Raw genomic sequence first — 19,061 nt, 5'->3', positions numbered from 1 at the left:
CCTTAAAAATTGCCCAAACATTCATAGACTAATTTGCCAAAGAGTTATACCGAAATACGTGTTCCGCAAACCCGAATGATCGCCACAAAATAAGCGACGCTCGGGATGGCCTGTAACGAATCCCACAAAACGCTGCACAACGCGTAAAGGACGTTATTAGGCAAGCACGCAAATTGAATTCGCATAAACAAAAGTAGACGCAAACAGGAAACGAGAATCAGCCAGGGACGCATTTTCAACGCCCCTGGCTGGGCGCCAGAATTTCTCACGCCCGACGCTGGGCGCTGAAGTTGCTGCTTGGCCTTCTGGTCAGGCGCAGCAGCCTCGGTGCCCGCGCAAAAGAAAAAAACACGTAGCACTAAAAAACGTTCGTAAAAAAGGAATTGCGACGAAGGCGTAAGAAAAAGCACTCGATTCTAGAGGCGACTTAAAAAAAAACAAATAATAAATAACTCTTTGTATCGTCGACAGGCCTCCTACGACGACAATGTTTGGCACCGAAACCGAACACGCTAATAACTATGAATGTCACACGGGCAAGTGTTTCGAAAATTCAAAGAATGACCAAAAAAAAAAACCAAAAAGTGTACCAATAAAAGAAAGAGAAAAAAACCAATAGAGAGAGTCGAAGTCTAGACTAAGTAATGCTTGAAACTTTGGGAACCTAAACTTTAGCTTATCTTATGCCTAGGACTGGTCCTGCCACTTGGTGCAGATCAGGGAATCAACGGTTAGTGCGTCTCGAAGATACATCGCCAACATCAGGTTTAGTGACTCCAAGCTCCGTCCGTCATCCCTCATTTCAAGGATCTCCGCTTCCCCAACCTCGATTCGCACCTTCAAACATGTCCATCGAAGATTTGCGAGACCAGATGGTCCAAATGACCCAACTTATGGGCCAATTGAAAATGGAAAATGAAGCTTTAGCGGCTGCACAAGCCAAAAATGACCTCGATAACGAGAAGAGGATTGAAAAAATGGTCCTACAGCAAACCATGGGGAGAAAATACTTCTCCCTCGATCCTGAACCTTTTCCTGGCAAGCTACCAGAAAAGTTCAGTTCATCTGACTTACCAAAGTTCAAGGCCACGGACAATCCCCGTGATCATCTACTGAGCTTTGTGAATGCCATGAACTTGAAAGGCGTGGACAAGTCCATGTATTTACCTGCCTTTCCTTTGTCCTTGGAACCTGTGCCGCTCAAATGGTACTATCACCAGGACCCTAAGCTCTTCCCCACTTGGGAAGACTTTGTCAATGTCTTCATCAAACAATACTCGTCGAACATGGATTTCCAAGTCACCATGCGCGAGCTGGAAGTTCTCTTCCAAAAGAAAAATGAGGGTTTCACAACCTACTTTGCTAGATGGAGGGACCAGGCGGCCCAGCTAATCAATAGGCCTCCCGAAACAGAATTGGTCCAAAAATTCATTGACAACCTGGAACCGGCTTACAGACAACACCTTAGGTACCTGGGACTTGACACTTTCAAAAGAGTTTATGATGTGGGAATAAAGATCGAGGACGACCTCGCCAAAACCATACAAAGCAAAACCACATATAAAAACAACACCTATAATCGGGGTAACACATCCCAAGCCCAAGAAGTCCATGCTGTAGAAGAGACTCCCGCCTGAAGAAGCCCTGGAAGATGGGTCCGAGACCGAAAGTTTGCCCCACTCGGGTCGACTTTGGTACAAGCCTTTGAAAGATTAACCAATCAAGGAAAGTTGAGACCTATAGGCCCCACCCGTGACACTCCTGTCAAAAGCAAATATTGGGTCGAAGGTACTTACTGCAAATTCCATCAAGGAAATGGGCATGACACTGAAAACTGCTGGAACCTAAAGAATACCATCCAGGACATGATAGAGGATGAAGTGATACCTCTCCCTAACGTTGGCAAACCCAACAACAACAAGAGCCCACTCGGCTCTTGTCACATCTCTCTCGACCAACCAGAAATTGAGAACTTCGACCCTACGGTGTACATTACACCTCGAGGTGCACCACTCGATGTGGTCCCTATGGATCGAATCGAGAGAGAAGTGTGCGGTGTGTGGGATGATGATGCTGAAGATATCTACCTATCTCAAGTGTCGGGCCAGGACCTCTTTACTGAAACTTGGCCCGGGTATGCTCTCATCGACACCACCACTCAAGAACCCGAAGTCGACAACCTCACCAGATCAGGAAGAATATACCAGCCTGACATTCGCCCACCTCCTATGGATGATATCCCAGTCAGGCAAGCTCCTGAGAATGGACGGCACACCACCGTCGCAGAAGTCATTGAAAATCCTCTTTTGAAAAAATTGAAAAGAACCAAGGCCGAAATCACCATCTGGCATCTCATGTGTACCTCAAAAGAACATCGCGAAAAGCTTATTCGCTCACTTGACCTCATCTCAGTGCCTACAGATATCACACCTGACTCATTAATTAACCACGTCACGAGAGATGCTGGAGAAAAGGCTATAGTTTTCACTGACAAAGATTTACCCAAGGAGGGGGGTGCCCATAACAAAGCCCTCTATCTAGTAGTTGGATGCAAAGGGCAAAACATCCCCCTAGCGCTCGTAGATAACGGTTCGGCGGTTAACGTTTGCCCGTTGCGAACCGCCCATTGCTTGGGACTAGGAAGCGATGACTTCCAAACCTCCACACAAGGGGTACGAGCCTATGATAACTCTCGAAGGCCTGTGTTGGGAAAAATCAACCTTACCATACAAACCGGGCCTGTGGCACGCACCACGGAGTTTCAAATAATCGACATCAAGCCCACTTTCAACCTCCTATTGGGGCGACCTTGGCTCCATGACTTAGGAGGTGTGGCTTCTACCCTGCACCAAATGGTTAAACTTAACCATAACGGGGTAATACTAGAAATCCGCGCCCCTCCTCTCGACATCAGTTGTACTATGGTTGGAACGGCCGAAACTGCAGACGGCCTTTATGGGTTTCAAATGGAAGAAGCAATCCAGTTCATTGAAGACTATGATCCAGCATTCCTAGACCCGCATGCATCCCGGGTCATCCCTAGAATGCTGCTAGCTCAAGGTTATTTCCCAGGAACCCCATTGGGCATAAGGAAGAAGGAATGCACATTCCATCCTTTACCCAACAAATCTACTCCCTTTGGCTTAGGCTATGAACCAACGGAGGAAGATATTGCTGACCGCCTGTCTGGGCTACGCCTTAACAAGGCCAAACAAACCACCCTCCTTCCCCCGTATCAAAGAAACCTTAACGGGATGTTCGTTCGGGAAGGAGAAGAACACCCATGCTGCGATTTCCCTGAACCCTTTGTTCAGGATGGCTTGCTAAAACCCGGATTTGAAATTTTCCATGACTGCCACACCTTGGATGAGGCACCCCACCTCACCAAGACTAAAACAGCTGAAATATTGGACAACCAGGCTCTATGGACATTGTTTAACGAATCGAGGCCTATGGAGAACGAGACTGCGATGACTACCCTAGCTTTACAAGATGAAGGTTTCGATCCAACCCGGTTAATCTCTCCTGCATCAACACTAGAAGAGATCGAGAACGGATGGGTGAAGACATATCAGTGGGTCAATGCAAAAGGAATAGAATTCAAGATGAGTACCGGTGAAGGACCGAAGTTTTATGAGACTAAACCCCAGGCTTGAGCCACATAGAGCACCATTAGTAAAAGCGCCTAGTAGTTCTTTTGGTAGAAAAAAAATAATAGAGACTTTAGATGGTCCTAAAGCCCCTTAGAATATAGGTCAGTTTTATTTCAGTGTGTTTTCCTTACTTTCCGAATCAATAAAGGCGTAATATTTCTCCTAAATTTTTTATTCTAACACTAAATAAGCACCAAATGTACTTGCAAAATACAAAATACAGAGGCGGCCCTCTCTAGGCCCAACAAACAAAGCCCACTCGGTTTTGAAATAGTGCCATGGGAGCCAATTCCCGAAACCCACAAAATAAACCGCACCATCCCATTCATATCCCCAAAACATAAAAGTCAACCAGTGTAACCATAAAAATCAACCCATACAACCCAAAGAAGTCAAAGGAAATCAAAATCCGAAACGAAAGCAAATGTTGCTTAAAAGGGGAATTAATAAAATATAACCCCCACCAATCCTTCAAAAACTACACGCACCTCAACCCACCTCAAAATCCTACACAAAGATCTTCATAACTTCCGCACCCTAACTCCATTTTCAAAACTGTTTCAAGTCACGAAAAGAAAAAATTAATCCGGACAAAAATGCATTTCACGCTAACAGTAAAAAAAGCCTCCAAAATAGCCTCAAAATTGACTTTAAATACAAGCAAAAATCAAGGCACAAAAAAGAAATAAATGCAAGAACATGTGAAGCAAAACGTCAAAAACGACCGCCAGAAATCATTTTCAGCGCCCAAGGCTGGGCGCCGAAATTCTGACGCCCCAGCCTGGGCGTTGAAACTCTCTGCCTGCCAAAAATTTTCTTTTCAGAAGTGCTCGTCATTTTATCCGCACACAACGGAAAAATAACGAACACTTGGGGGGTACAGTACGTATCCAAATAGGCTTACCAAAAATATAGCCATACAAATTAGTCGAATTTCATTTTTACGCGACTTATGGCAAAAAACAGCAGATGAAAATAATGATAATACTTCACTCATTTGACCGATTAAGTAATATGCTTCCACCTCAGGGCATATCTACCGAAATCCGGCATACTAGAACTTATTCTAAAGCTAGAACTACACGCGACCTGATTCTGACAAGATACGTAGGCAATCCTTACCAAGGATTCGGTCCAATATAAAAAAAAACAACATATTCTTTGTGCAAAAGTGTTAGACATATAAAAACATAAAAAAGAGGAGAAACAAAAATAAATGAAAATGGAAAATAAAAATACGCCTTTATTGAAAAAAATAATAAGAAGGAAAACAAAGTGCTAAGAATAAAAACAAACACAACTGAAATAAATAAAGGGCACCTACACCCTAGCAAGAACTACACTACTCTAGTTCTTCCGGATCATCAAATAAAGTCTTGTAGAGGGCAATGTTCGCAGGATCCACCCCCACAGTCTTCTGCGCTGCCCCAATATCAATCTCCATAAGAACCGGCTCCTGGACACTAACTTCCAAAGATGCCAAGGCTTCAGAAACATTCTCAGTTATAGCCCGCTCAGCCTCAAGGGCACAGACAATGGTGGGAGAAGGATTATTATCATCAACTAGACTAGCCACTGTTTCTACAGGCGGCTGAGCCTTCCTAACCCATACATTGTTCCGGCGACGATCTCCGCGAGAGCTTGCATTTCTTTTAACAACAGCAGGCCCCTTCATGTTAGGCATCTTTTTAGGCCTGAAACTGGAACGGGGAGGAACTTCCTTTCGCTTTCGATCAGGACGAGCTTTCACAGTCTTAATACTATAGGTACGAGGTTTGGAAGAATCAGGACCCTCATACTTAACACGAATACGAGGTATCAAAAGCTCAGTCGGCTCCCCATTTCGAGCCTCGGTCGTCACATCTTTATCATCGGAGCTCATCCACAACTTGTAGTTTTCAGAAAGACCCACAAAGCCATTTGTAGCTACGGCCCAACGCGGGAGACCATCATAATACTTAGCCCACGCTAGAACCCGTGCTTGTGAAAAGGCCGCTACCTTAGGTGGTACCGTATCAGAAAAGGGGATAGTCTGCCTTAAACCATATTGACGCATGACTCGGTAAGGGAAAATATAAATGGGACGAGATAGCCCCAACAAAGAAACATAAACCGATACATCAGAACCCCCTGTCATAGTAGTCAAACCCCACCATGGTACCACCCACTTAATAGAACAAATGCCATAAGTAAAAAAGGAGGTCCATTCGGCCTCGTCCTGGCCTTGGTGCAAGTATTTTCGGTTACCCAAGGCTATAGGGCGATAATGTTTAGGATCGGCAGGAGCTTCCAAAAGTCTAAGCCGTTCCACGAGCCAAATCTGCAAAAAACGGGCACGATAAAAAAATAATAAAAGAAAACGGTTCCTGGGGCGCAGTTTCGACGCCCAGGACCAGGCGTCGAAAATTCCAGCGCCCAGCCCTGGGCGCTGAAACTCATTGTGTACGCAAAAAAAAACGTGTATACGTGCGCAAGGAAAAATCGATTACCTGCAGTAATAGGAGGCTTCCCTTAAAATGTTCAGATTTGGCATCCTTCTTCAGCTCATCCGCACTCAGCAAAGTCTCGGCAACAACCAACGACATAATAGAATAGCAACTTTCCATCTGGCTAATCAAGGGGATCAACCTTATGTCACCGAACGCGCCATTGTTATTCGACAGCAAATAGTGATTCAACAAGCAAAATACAAGTTCTCGAATATTCAATTTCTGTTCGGTCATATTCTTACTAGGCCTAAAGTGATGTTTTACAAGTTTTGCCAAGTTAACCTCGTCACCTACAACAATTTCAGCAAACATGTTATCATCAAGTCCTAGGAAAGCCCCTATGGTTGTTTTACCCTCTTCAATAATGCCAGGGGTAGCAGGAGTAGCATTAGTAGGATAACCAAGGATCGCAGCAAATTCATCTGGCAAAGGACATATTTCGTTGCCCCGAAAGGCAAAAACATGATGATCGGAGTCCCAAAAGCTTAGGGCAGCATGCAGAAAGTTATAATCAATATTAATTTGTTGTAAGCCTAAAAGTGCGTCTAAGTGGTATACTTTTAACAAAGCCTTTTCTGTGGGAGCAAGGGCCCGTAGCCAACGCCTAACAGTCCGTTGGAGTGAGAAAGTAGGGATCGACATGGCAAAAGCAATGAGTAATTAAAACACAGCAAAAAAGAGAGAAAGAAATTGAGAGTGGTGGAAAATAGGGACGTATCTAGCCCCTATATATAGCTGAACGCACCCAGTGACATCCTGATCCCATTCGGAAATGTGTTAGGAAATCCGAAAGTCAAATATCGCCAGGAAAAGACTTCCAGCGCCCATGGCTGGGCGCCGAAATGTTTAACGCCTAGCCTTGGGCGCCGGAAATGCAGCCCAAGGCCCAGATTTCACAAAACGCGGAACAGGAAAGGACTTAAAACCGTGTTGCTAAACACGAGGCCCTATTGCAAGTAGGATCAAGCCCAAAAGCACCTTTAGCTCCCAAATAAGCAAAAAATAAACATTAAAACTTGGTCGAAACTTAGACTTGTCTCAGAAAATGCTTATGTACACTTTTCAAAATAAATATCATGGTCATTCTTCGAAACACCAGAAATGTGTGTCGTTACGTCGTTGGTTTTCCAAATAAAAAATGTTTGTCTATCAAAGGATTAATCCGGGCCAAGCTAAAACCGGATGTCGCCTGATAACTGAAGTCGCACTCCACGGCTTCGCTAAAGTAGCACACTACTATAAAAGGTCGCTCGCACATATGAGCATGACCCCAAACATGATTACAAGATGCGAAAAACGACCGACAAGCCCCAGTGCTTGGGGGCTCGCGAAAAAATATACTCCAACAAGGAGCGCACAATCAAAATCACATTCCCGGACTACGCCATACACCATCTCATGTTTGGATATCTCAAAAAAAGGAGGTTCGACCTCAGAGAAAGGTCGTCATTGACACTTGTGCATGGTCCTCTGTGTTAGGTTATGATACATATGATATTACATAAATCATGCGGAAACAACCATTAACCCAGGATTACATATTATTTACACATAATCATATAGCATAATTTAGATGCATACTCTTTGTTGCGTGCCCTCCCTAGCTGCGCCCGAACCGAACAAGAACAAGTCTTTAGGACTCCAAGTGTCGTCCCTCCGTAGATAGTCCACAGCACGTCCGGATCCGCCTTGACCAACTAGAATCGCCCTTAAGGTACTAGAATTTTCGGCACTTTTGAGCAAGATGTGTGACTGAATTTTTCTCTCAAAACTCACTTTGAATACTTTTAAAACTCATTATAAATTGTGAGCCCAAGCCACATAATTATAGGGGTATGGAAAGGGAATTGGAATCCTATTCAGATACAAATTAATTAAACCTAGAATCCTACAAGAACTCTAATTAATTAATTTATCAAATAGAATTAGGAATTTAATCATTAACCGAACTCTGCACGTTTTAGGAATCGTGCATGAACACAAACACTTACGCACACACACACGGCAGCCACGATGGGCCGTCCATGCGCGTGCGTGCGAGCAGCCCACGCAGCGAGGCCTACGCGAGCTACAAGCCCACGTAGCTCCTGCGCGCGCTGCGCGCGCTGCCACGGCCTGCTGGGCCTGGCCTTGCGCTGGGCCTGGCGTGGCCTTGGCTGTTCGTGTGGTGCGCTTGGCTTGCTGGGCGATGGCCTGGCTTCGTGCTGGGCCCTCGTCCGGCAGGCCTCGTCCGATGCTTATTCGTACGATACGCTTCCGATTAAATTTCCGATTCCGGAATTCATTTCCGATACGAACAATATTTAACATTTCCGATTCCGGAATTAATTTTCCGTTTCGAACAAATATTTAATATTTCCGTTTCCGGAATTATTTTCCGATTCCGATAATATTTCCGATTCTGACCATATTTCCGTTTCCGGCAATATTTCCGATTCTGGTAATATTTCCATTTCCGATAATATTTTCCGATACGTACCATGTTTCCGTTTCCGGCAACATCTACGACTTGGATAATATTTATATTTCCGATACGATCCATATTTCCGTTTCCGGTAATATCATCGTTTCCGGAGTATTCATTTCTTGCCTGTGACGATCTCAGCTCCCACTGAAACCAAGATCCGTCGATTCCGAATATTCATAGATGGAGTATTTAATGCCATTAAATACTTGATCCGTTTACGTACTATTTGTGTGACCCTACGGGTTCAGTCAAGAGTAAGCTGTGGATTAATATCATTAATTCCACTTGAACTGAAGCGGCCTCTAGCTAGGCATTCAGCTCACTTGATCTCACTGAATTATTAACTTGTTAATTAATACTGAACCGCATTTATTAGACTTAACATAGAATGCATACTTGGACCAAGGGCATTATTTCCTTCAGTCTCCCACTTGTCCTTAGGGACAAGTGTGCATTTCCTAATTCCTTTGTCGCTCGATGCTTGCTCTTGAACATAAGGTAAGAGTTGTCATCCTTATTATGTCCAGAGGTGTTCCTCGGTTTCAGAGTTCAACTGATCAAATAAACAGATAATCATAGCCTATGATTCATCCGAGCACGGCCATGCATTTCACAGTTTCTAGCTCTCCGAGTGGCCTTGTACAACTTTTAAGCATCTCATCCCGATTTATGGGAGGACAATCCCAATCTTGCGATCTTGAGATTAGACTTCGTTTGATAGGTGATTACCTGAGCGTTGCCTTTATAGCCTCCTTTTACGGTGCGACGGTTGGTCAACGTCAAAGCAACCAGTTCTCAAACAAGTAATCTCAAATCACTCATGAGGATTTAGTGTCTAATAATTTAATGAAATTTACTTATGACAGACTTTCATCTCTTACAGTAAAGTTTCATAGGTCTTGTCCGATACTAGTCTTCCCAAAGTAAGTATCTATGCAAATGATTATGACATTGCCATGTCCACATAGTTCAAGAAACAGAACTACTAGTCATCTTGCATTCTAATCGTCTAACGTTTTCTATGCGTCCAATTTTATAGAAAACTCCGATTAGGGACCATTTTCAACCTTTGACATTCAAGTTCACTTGATAGACATTTCTTAGTCACAGGACTGGTCCTGACAGTCTATCTTGAATATATCGTCAAATTGAAGGGACTCATCATTTAATAAACCACAAATTAAATGGAAAAATGAATTCATTTCATTTATTGTGAATGATTAACCAATAATGTTTTACAAAGATTTAAACTCTAAAGCTTTAAAACATTAAATAGAGACATCAAAGCCATTCTCCAATATGCTTGATTCCCATAGCTGCAGTGTGCGAGTTGTGCTTCGCTTGCGGCAGAGGTTTAGTCAATGGATCTGATATGTTGTCATCAGTTCCAATTTTGCTTATCTCGACTTCTTTTCTTTCAACGAACTCTCGTAGAAGGTGAAATCTACGAAGTACATGCTTGACTCTCTGGTGGTGTCTAGGCTCTTTTGCCTGTGCAATAGCTCCGTTATTGTCACAATACAGGGCTATTGGTCCTTTAATGGAGGGGACTACACCAAGTTCACTTATGAACTTCCTTAGCCATATAGCTTCCTTTGCTGCTTCATGTGCAGCAATGTACTCCGCTTCAGTTGTAGAATCCGCAATGGTGCTTTGCTTAGCACTTTTCCAGCTTACTGCTCCTCCGTTGAGGCAGAAGACAAACCCAGACTGTGATCTGAAATCATCTTTGTCGGTTTGGAAACTTGCGTCCGTATAGCCTTTAACAATTAATTCATCATCTCCACCATAGACCAGGAAGTCATCTTTGTGCCTTTTCAGGTACTTCAGAATGTTCTTGGCAGCAGTCCAATGCGCCTCTCCTGGGTCTGACTGGTATCTGCTCGTAGCACTGAGTGCGTACGCAACATCCGGGCGTGTACATATCATAGCATACATTATTGAACCAATCAATGATGCATATGGAATCCCATTCATTCGTCTACGCTCATCAAGTGTTTTTGGGCACTGAGTCTTGCTTAGAGTCATTCCATGAGACATGGGTAGGTAGCCTCGCTTGGAGTCCGCCATCTTGAACCTATCAAGCACCTTATTGATATAAGTGCTTTGACTAAGTCCAATCATCCTTTTAGATCTATCTCTGTAAATCTTGATGCCCAATATGTACTGTGCTTCTCCTAGATCCTTCATCGAAAAACATTTCCCAAGCCAAATCTTGACAGAGTTCAACATAGGAATGTCATTTCCGATAAGTAATATGTCGTCGACATATAATACTAGGAAAGCAATTTTGCTCCCACTGACCTTCTTGTATACACAAGATTCGTCTGCGTTCTTGATGAAACCAAAGTCACTGACTGCTTCATCAAAACGTATATTCCAGCTCCTGGATGCCTGCTTCAATCCGTAGATTGATTTCTTCAGCTTGCATACCTTCTTAGCATTCTTTGGATCCTCAAAACCTTCAGGCTGTGTCATAAACACAGTTTATGTTAAAACGCCGTTTAAGAAAGCAGTTTTGACATCCATCTGCCATATTTCGTAATCGTAATATGCAGCGATTGCTAACATTATCCGAATAGACTTCAGCATTGCAACTGGTGAAAAGGTTTCATCGTAATCCACACCGTGGACTTGCCTGTAACCTTTTGCAACCAATCTAGCTTTGAAAACTTCAAGTTTCCCATCCTTGTCCTTTTTCAGTTTGAAAACCCATTTGCTTCCAATGGCTTGATAGCCATCTGGCAAATCGACCAAATCCCATACTTGGTTTTCAGACATGGAGTCTAATTCAGATTGCATGGCTTCTTGCCATTGCTTTGAGCTAGGGCTCGTCATAGCTTATTTGTAAGTCGCAGGTTCATCACTTTCAAGTAATAGAACGTCATAGCTCTCGTTCGTCAAAATACCTAAGTACCTTTCCGGTTGAGATCTATATCTTTGCGATCTACGCGCGCGGGGCAACATTTCTAGATTGACCATGATTCTCACTAGATTCTTCTAAAGATCTCTGAGTTTCATCCTGAATGTCATCTTGAGCATTCTCTAGAGTTTGTTGTTCGACTCGAATTTCTTCGAGGTCTACTTTTCTCCCACTTGTCATTTTGGAAATGTGATCCTTCTCCAAAAAGACACCATCTCGAGCAACAAACACCTTGTTCTCAGATGTATTGTAGAAGTAATACCCCTTTGTTTCCTTTGGATAGCCCACAAGGATACATTTGTCAGATTTTGGATGAAGTTTGTCTGAAATTAATCGTTTGACGTATACTTCACATCCCCAAATCTTAAGAAAAGACACATTTGGAGGCTTTCCAAACCATAATTCGTATGGAGTCTTTTCGACAGCTTTAGACGGAGCTCTATTTATAGTGAGTGCAGCTGTATTTAGTGCATGTCCCCAAAATTCTAATGGAAGTTCGGCCTGACCCATCATTGACCTGACCATGTCTAGCAAGGTTCTGTTCCTCCGTTCCGACACACCGTTCCATTGTGGTGTTCCAGGAGGAGTCAACTCTGATAGAATTCCACATTCTTTCAGATGGTCATCAAATTCATAGCTCAGATATTCACCGCCTCTATCAGACCGCAGTGCCTTAATCTTCTTGCCTAATTGATTCTCTACTTCACTCTGTAATTCCTTGAATTTGTCAAAGGATTCAGACTTATGCTTCATTAGGTAGACATAACCATACCTACTGAAGTCATCAGTGAAAGTGATAAAGTAGCTGAAACCACCTCTAGCATTTGTACTCATTGGTCCACATACATCTGTATGGATTAAATCCAATAGTTCATTTGCTCTTTCTCCAACTTTAGAGAAAGGTTGCTTTGTCATTTTGCCAAGTAAACATGATTCGCATTTACCATAATCCTCTAAGTCAAATGGTTCTAGAATTCCTTCCTTTTGAAGTCTTTCTAAGCGTTTCAAGTTTATATGGCCTAATCGACAATGCCACAGATAGGTGAGATCTGAATCATCCTTTTTGGCCTTTTTGGTATTTATGTTATATACTTGTTTGTCGTGATCTAATAAATAAAGTCCATTGAGTAATCTAGCAGATCCATAAAACATCTCTTTAAAATAAAACGAACAACTATTGTCTTTTATTAAAAAGGAAAATCCCTTAGCATCTAAGCAAGAAACTGAAATGATGTTTTTAGTAAGACTTGGAACATGGAAACATTCTTCCAGTTCCAAAACTAGCCCGGAGGGCAACGACAAATAGTAAGTTCCTACAGCTAATGCAGCAATCCGTGCTCCATTTCCCACTCGTAGGTCGACTTCACCCTTGCTTAACTTTCTACTTCTTCTTAGTCCCTGTGGATTGGAACATAAGTGTGAGCCACAACCTGTATCTAATACCCAAGAAGTTGAATTAGCAAGTATACAGTCTATAACGAAAATACCTGAAGATGGAACGACTGTTCCGTTCTTCTGATCTTCCTTTAGCTTCAAGCAATCTCTCTTCCAATGCCCCTTCTTCTTGCAGTAGAAGCATTCGGATTCAGAAGTGGGTTGACTGACCTTCCTCTTTACAGATTTGGCGCCAGTTTGCTTAGTTGGGCTGGCCTTGTTGCCACCTTTCTCAGCATTCCTCTTCTTTCCAGATTTCTTGAACTTGCCCCCACGCACCATAAGCACATCCTGCTTATCACTTTTGAGCGTCTTTTCAGCGGTCTTCAGCATACCGTGAAGCTCAGTGAGCGTTTTGTCCAGACTATTCATACTGTAGTTCAGTTTGAACTGATCATACCCGCTATGAAGAGAATGGAGGATGGTGTCTATAGCCATTTCCTGAGAAAATTGCTGATCCAGCCGACTCATATTCTCAATGAGTCCAATCATTTTGAGAACATGTGGACTTACGGGCTCGCCCTTCTTAAGCTTGGTCTCAAGAATTTTCCTATGAGTCTCGAATCTTTCGACTCGAGCCAGATCTTGGAACATGTTCTTCAACTCACTGATGATTGTGAAAGCATCTGAGTTGATGAACGTTTTCTGCAGATCCGCACTCATGGTGGCGAGCATTAGACATTTCACATCCTTGTTGGCATCAATCCAACGATTGAGGGCTGCCTGAGTGACCCCGTCGCCTGCAGCTTCGGGCATCGCCTCATCTAGGACATACTCCTTTTCTTCCTGCATAAGAACTATTTGCAAGTTCCTTTGCCAGTCAAGGAAGTTTTTCCCGTTCAACTTCTCCTTTTCGAGAATTGATCGAATGTTGAATGAATTGTTGTTTGCCATATTAAAAACTACAATTGAAAAGAATAAACAAATAAATAACCATTCACAGTTTCTCTTAATAAACTTAAATTCTAGCATACATGCATAATTCAATGTTTATTAAGCATTTTATTCAAGTTATGTGTTCCGGCAGGTGTGAATAAAATGATTCCAAGATCCTAAAATCATTGAAGAACTAAGCACAGTTTGTCGACTTAATCCTAGAACATCTTAGGTAAGCAAAAGCCTTTTGCTAATAGTCTAAAAACTATTCTTGGTTGATAGGTACGTCTAAGAACTTATTAGGTAAACCTATCGATTTTGCCACGACATAAAAGGACTCCTTACTTATATCGTTGAGTTTCACCAAAACTAACATGTACTCACAATTGTTTGTGTACCTTGCCCCTTTAGGACCAATAAGTAACACCTCGCTGAGCGAAAACTATTACTAGATTGATGTAAAGGATATCCAAGCAAGTGTATATTTTGGCATGGCACCTTTTAACTCAATTTTTAAGTTTGGAACTTAAGGCTAAAATCCTTAATCATGCAACATAATCAAGCTTTTGATCTCATGCATCTTAAGACATATTTAAAAGCAATAAATAACTTAAACATGCATAAGATAAATGTGATCTAGTATGGCCCGACTTCATTTTGAAGCTTTGACTTCAAAGTCCGTCTTGAAAATCTCCGTGGGAGGCACCATTTTCTTCAAATAGGATAAGCTATAACTAATTACAACTATTTGATGGTACGCAGACCATATTTGAATTGAAAAATAACTTTGGTGCTTCAGACCAATTACATTCAAATTAATGGTACGCAGACCATATTTTCTATCCTATTTGGGCCATACTAGTCACTTCATAACCTGCAAAACAGTACATATACAATATATACCATTCACCCATTCATTATCATGAATGGCCCACATAGCTGGTTAGTAAAACACATTATGCATCACGTAAACATTTGCAGCAATTAATCAAGGGCACCAATAATCTACCAATTATTCAGTCCTTATTAATTCTAATCAAGTTGTTTTAACCTTAAGGATTTGTAGACCTAATCAAGAGTTTATGACTAAAAAGCGCTCCCACTTAAACCAATAAATTCATATGCTTTACTAATTTTTAAACATAAAAATGTATTTCTAGTCTAACCGGAAACATACAAATTTAATTAAAATTTAAAGCTCATATAAATTTATAATTGAATCCAAAAAGTTTAATTTAATTTCAGTCGTATTTAAATTAATTCATGATTTTAATTTTAGTAAAATAATTAGAATAAATAACATTTATTATAATTACAATATTCAAAATTAAAATCCAAGAAAATAATTTAAATTATTAACTTTAAAATTAATTAAAATTACGTGAACTGAAATTTTCAAATTAAACATTCAAAACGATCTAATCGTAACGCAAACACCCTACGCATTGCACGCCCATGGGCCGCACGCACACAGCCATCGCTGGCCATGTGCGCGCAGCCCATGCGCTCGTCGCATAGCTGCTGCATCTCCATCGCAAGCCATCGCACGCTGTGGTGCTTGCTGCGCGCGCGCCAGCGCTCGTCGCACGCGAGCCATCGCTCGCAGTGCGCGCTCGCCATCGCTCGTCGCACGCGAGCCATCGCTCGCAGTGCGCGCTCGCCATCGCTCGCAGTGCGCGCTCGCCAGCGCTCGCAGTGCGCGCGAGCCATCGCTCGCTGGGCGCGCGACATCGCTAGCTGTGCGCGCGACATCGCTCGCTGGGCGCGCGAGCCATCGCTCGCTGTGCGCACGAGCAACGCTGGGCGCAGCGCTCGTGGCACGCGAGCTTGCGCTCGCTGCGCGCGAGGCTACGCGCTCTTGCGCGAGGCAGCGCGCGTTGTGGCGCAGCTCGCTTGCTGCCCACACGCGACTGCCTTGTCTTGCCTTTCGCCCATGCCCATTTGTTCATAGCTCGTGGCCCACGACACAAGGCAGGGCTGCTGCCTTGTGCTCGTGCACCACGCCCTTGATCATTGCATTCGTGCCGCACGGGCGACGAGCTCCCTTGCTCGTCGTCGCATGCCCGCACTATACAACACCCCTTAAGGGTAACACGAAGCGTCCATTGCTTTGTGCGTGCAAGTTTTATGAACGAATCGCATAAAAAATTAAAATTTATATTTAAAATTAATGACAAATTAATAAACAATATTAATTTCATAATTTTAGGGCGAAAAATCGAAAATTTATTATTCAATTGATTTCCAATTTACATGGATTCAAGTCTAGGTCATAAAAATTTAAAATTTATCATAAATTTACAAATTTTATGGTGGTTTTTAATCATAGGTTTCTAATTAAATTATAATTAATTATGAAAATCAAACTTAATTCTAAATTATTCTAATTTTCAAAAAATTAATCATAATTACAAATTAGATTGCATAATTAACAAGGCTAGGCATTCAAACTTGTTAAACATATACAGTAGGTCAATCAAAAATTCAAGATTTATCAACAAGAATCGCAAATATTTAATTTAACATCTTAAATTTACGAAATTTTGCATTCGAAAAACTAAAACCTTCAAAAAGTCATAGTTAGGCTTCGAATTTGAGAATTCTGGGTTCGGCAGAAAAATACTAATTTTGTCAAAATTTTAGAATGCCTTTTACATGCGGAATTGACACAAAAATCACTCGATTTGGATGAGTAACGAAGAAACTGCCGAAAAACTGCGTACGTATAATTAAATAAACGCAATTTGCAATTAATTAACAATTACGAAAATTAATCACCCCTTTTAATTCTTGCAAATTTGTAATATTTAACCATGTTTATGCAAATTAGATTATGAAAATAATAAGGGGCTCGTGATACCACTGTTAGGTTATGATACATATGATATTACATAAATCATGCGGAAACAACCATTAACCCAGGATTACATATTATTTACACATAATCATATAGCATAATTTAGATGCATACTCTTTGTTGCGTGCCCTCCCTAGCTGCGCCCGAACCGAACAAGAACAAGTCTTTAGGACTCCAAGTGTCGTCCCTCCGTAGATAGTCCATAGCACGTCCGGATCCGCCTTAAGATTGACCAACTAGAATCGCCCTTAAGGTACTAGAATTTTCGGCACTTTTGAGCAAGATGTGTGACTGAATTTTTCTCTCAAAACTCACTTTGAATACTTTTAAAACTCATTATAAATTGTGAGCCCAAGCCACATATTTATAGGGGTATGGAAAGGGAATTGGAATCCTATTCAGATACAAATTAATTAAACCTAGAATCCTACAAGAACTCTAATTAATTAATTTATCAAATAGAATTAGGAATTTAATCATTAACCGAACTCTGCACGTTTTAGGAATCGTGCATGAACACAAACACTTACGCACACACACACGGCAGCCACGATGGGCCGCCCATGCGCGTGCGTGCGAGCAGCCCACGCAGCGAGGCCTACGCGAGCTACAAGCCCACGTAGCTCCTGCGCGCGCTGCGCGCGCTGTGCGCGCTGCCACGGCCTGCTGGGCCTGGCCTTGCGCTGGGCCTGGCGTGGCCTTGGCTGTTCGTGTGGTGCGCTTGGCTTGCTGGGCAATGGCCTGGCTTCGTGCTGGGCCCTCGTCCGGCAGGCCTCGTCCGATGCTTATTCATACGATACGCTTCCGATTCCGGAATTCATTTCCGATACGAACAATATTTAACATTTCCGATTCCGGAATTAATTTTCCGTTTCGAACAAATATTTAATATTTCCGTTTCCGGAATTATTTTCCGATTCCGATAATATTTCCGATTCTGACCATATTTCCGTTTCCGGCAATATTTCCGATTCTGGTAATATTTCCATTTCCGATAATATTTTCCGATACGTACCATGTTTCCGTTTCCGGCAACATCTACGACTTGGATAATATTTATATTTCCGATACGATCCATATTTCCGTTTCCGGTAATATCATCGTTTCCGGAGTATTCATTTCTTGCCTGTGACGATCTCAGCTCCCACTGAAACCAAGATCCGTCGATTCCGAATATTCATAGATGGAGTATTTAATGCCATTAAATACTTGATCCGTTTACGTACTATTTGTGTGACCCTACGGGTTCAGTCAAGAGTAAGCTGTGGATTAATATCATTAATTCCACTTGAACTGAAGCGGCCTCTAGCTAGGCATTCAGCTCACTTGATCTCACTGAATTATTAACTTGTTAATTAATACTGAACCGCATTTATTAGACTTAACATAGAATGCATACTTGGACCAAGGGCATTATTTCCTTCACTCTGATCAAAGACCAAGTAGTGGCAAAAATCGAGCCGTAAAGACTAGCTCAAAACCACGAAAGCAGACGGTCGCAAGACAAAGGTCCGTCTAAACCCGTTGTCAACCCACGTTCAGGTTACAACCAAATCCGAGCATCCCTCGAAAGAATTCGCTCTTGCAAAAATGAATAAAAGAAATTCTCAAAAAAAAAAAAAAAAAAAATCACGAAGAAAAAAAAGTAGTGGGCAGGATCGCGTCACGAACCACGCGAGTCCCAAATTGAAAAACGAATTCAGGGGCGTCCACCCTCAGCGGACAGGGCTCACCCACCCGCAGCGGGCGGGGTCTGCGTCACTAGCCGCGCAGGTCCTCAGTTTTCGAAAAATAGAATCTTCAAAAACAAAATGAAATAGGCTCGCCATCTTTAGCCGGCGGGGTCTACGGTGCAAACCACGTAGGTCCTTATTTTCAAAAAATAAACACAAACAAATTTCAAAACAGATTCGTCCACTTCTATCGGACGGGGTGTCCACCCTTAGCGGACAGGCTCGCCATATTTGGCCGGCGGGGTCTGCGTCGCTAACCACGCAGGTCCTTAGTCGCTGCAGCGATAACTCTCTTTGGTTTTCCGTTTTTCCCAAAAACGATGTGAGTAGCCTTTGGTTTTCCGTTTTTCCCAAAAACGATGTGAGTAGCCTTTGGTTTTCCGTTTTTTCCCAAAAAACGATGTGAGTAGCCTTTAGTTTTCCGTTTTTCCCAAAAACGATGTAAGTAGCTTTTGGTTTTCCGTTTTTCCAAAAAAGAACGATGTGAGTAGCTTTCGTTTTTCCAAATTTTTTTTTTCAAAATTCGGTTTTCCGTTTTTTCCAAAAAAAAGAACGATGTGCTGGATTTTCCTTCGTTTTACGTCCCATAAAAACAAGGGGGTTTTCTCGTTTAGCTAACCCTAAAAATG

This window comes from Spinacia oleracea, chromosome 5, assembly GCF_020520425.1.
Source record: "Spinacia oleracea cultivar Varoflay chromosome 5, BTI_SOV_V1, whole genome shotgun sequence".
Classification (NCBI taxonomy): Eukaryota; Viridiplantae; Streptophyta; class Magnoliopsida; order Caryophyllales; family Amaranthaceae; genus Spinacia; species Spinacia oleracea.
Note: the sequence above shows the minus strand (reverse complement) of the source record.